This window comes from Coenobita brevimanus, chromosome 2 (assembly GCF_032717465.1).
Source record: "Coenobita brevimanus isolate Jiangsu-jjx chromosome 2, ASM3271746v2, whole genome shotgun sequence".
NCBI lineage: Eukaryota > Metazoa > Arthropoda > Malacostraca > Decapoda > Coenobitidae > Coenobita > Coenobita brevimanus.
In genome coordinates, this window is record NC_136955.1 from 27,389,312 (window position 1) to 27,391,750 (window position 2,439).

Genomic DNA, 2,439 nt, shown 5'->3' on the forward strand with positions numbered 1-2,439 from the left:
ATCTTAACTTTCTTTAAATATATTTTGTTTATTCTTTTAGCCTCAAGCCAAGGAGATGACTTTTTCTTTCTTTCCTTCTTTCTTTCTTTTCTGTGTCCGACTCTGGCCGTAGGTTTAACAGGCTATTCCCTGAGGCCCGGCAGTCCTCCGACGTATAGTAACGCCCGGGCAAACAAGAGGTGATGAACACATGCCTCTGTGGTCGGGAGGTGACTGTGATGGTTCCGGCGCCCCACAAACTGTTGGACGAGCCATTTAATATTTGGATATGAATATCAGAGGTTAACCATATCCATATCCATATTTATGTAGGAATGTTAGGGATCACACCCTATATCTTTCCTACACTCACTCACCCCCCCCCCTTTGTCTCATTTTCTCACACTTCCTCACACATCCTCTCTCTCATTTTCTCATATCCAAGCATATTCTCACCCTTCCTCACACACTCTCTCTCTCTCTCTCTCTCTCTCTCTCTCTCTCTCTCTCTCTCTCTCTCTCTCTCTCACTTTCTCACACTCATTTTTCATTCTTTCAAATGTTATTTCTCAAACCTCATGATATACTCTCTCTGTCTCTGTCCCTGTCTCTGTCTGTCTCTGTCTCCGTCTCTTTGTCTGTCTCTTTCTCACACACACACACACACACACACACACACACACACACACACACACTCTTTTTCCAACAGGTATGACCTTCAATATTTCTTCCTTCAACCCTAACTTCCGTCTCCCTCCCACTCTTTACCTCCTTTCTCTCCCTCAATTCTTCCCTCCCTCTCTCCCTCTCTCCTACCTTCCTTCCCTCTTTCTCTTCTTTCTTCCCTCCTCTCTCATCTCTTTTTTCTTCCTTCCTCTCTTCTCTCTATTCGTCTCTTCTTTCCCCAACTTTCTTTTCCCATCCTTTATCTCTCTCCTTCGTCCTCCCCCCCCTTTCTTGCATCTTATATAATAAAAAAGGAAAGGAAAAAAGTAACAAGAAAGAAAGGAGAGAAGAGAAACGAAAAGAATAGGGAAAGAGAAAGTTAAGAAAGGAAGGAAGGAGAAATGACGGTAAGGAGATGGAGAAGGAGGAAGGGAGGAGGGAAGAAGGAAGGGAGAAGGAGAGATGGAGGGAGGGAGGGAAGATCTGTGGTCGGGAATTTTGCATTATGACCTCCGATGCTCCCCCTCCCCCCCTCCCTCCATCCCCTCTCCTCCTCCCATCTCTCCCCTTCCCCTTCCTCTCCCTCTATCCCTCCCTCCCCTCCCACTCTCCCTTCCCTCCCCTCTCCATCACTCCCGTCCCCATAACCTCCTTCCCTCCCTCACATCCCCCTCCCTCCTCCTCCTCCTCCCTCCCTCCTCTTGACTCCCTTCCCTCCCTCCCTTCTCCTTTTCCCATCACTCCCTTCCCAATCCCCTTGACTCCTTTTCCCCCTCATTCACATTCTTTCCCTTCCCTCCCCATCACTCCCTTCTTTCCCTCAATCCCTTCCCCCTCCCTCCCCACCCTGCCTTCCTCCCCTTCCCTCCCCCTAATGCCTCTCCCTCCCTTCCTCCTTCTTTACTCCTTCTTCTCCTTCCTCAGAGTAAGTATATGTGTTAGTCCAGTGGGAATAGAAATTGTCTGTTTTTGGAATAGCGTCGAGTTCAGTCTCAAATGGAGGAGGACAAGTATAGTGGATGTGAGTGGATTATGTATTGAGTGGAATATAGTGGAAACAGACTTTCCTGATGTCCCACAAGATCCACAGGCAAGTAATAACAACACCACCGCTAATACCACCACAACAGTCCTGAATGGGACGGCCTTAGCAAGTATTCAGTATGGACGGTGGGTATGAGCGCTGAAGTGGTGATATGTGTAGGTGTTGGCCACGTAGGAGAACTGCTGCGCCTCAGACATGTGCAAAAGACTGAAAGTGAGTGACTCTGTGTGTGTGTGTGTGTGTGTGTGTGTGTGTGTGTGTGTGTGTGTGTGTGTGAGTGAGATGACTGGGCTGGGTGAAAGAGTGAGATGACGGTGTGGAAGAGTGAGAGTGAATAAGTGAGCGAGTGAGACGGTGTGAGTGAAGCTGATTGAGTGACAGTGAGTGAGTGAAACTGATTGAGTGACAGTGAGTGGAACTGATTGAGTGACAGTGAGTCGGTGAGTGAGTGAGACTAGCGAGCAAGAGACGGAGTGGGTGAATAAGTGAATGAATGAGTGGGAATGAATAAGTATATGCTTGAGAATGAGTGAAATTGAGTGAGTCAGAGAAATTGCGTGCAAAAAGCAGTATCCTACCAAGCTTATAACATCCTTGTTACCTCTTCCTCCAAACACCTTAATAAATGGAGATTACACTTCCTCCATTAATACATGCTTATGATCCCTAACATTCATGCATAAATCTATCTTTATATTGCCAGACGCTTTAATCCCATCAGAGGTGGCCACAAACAAATCGCTTCCATG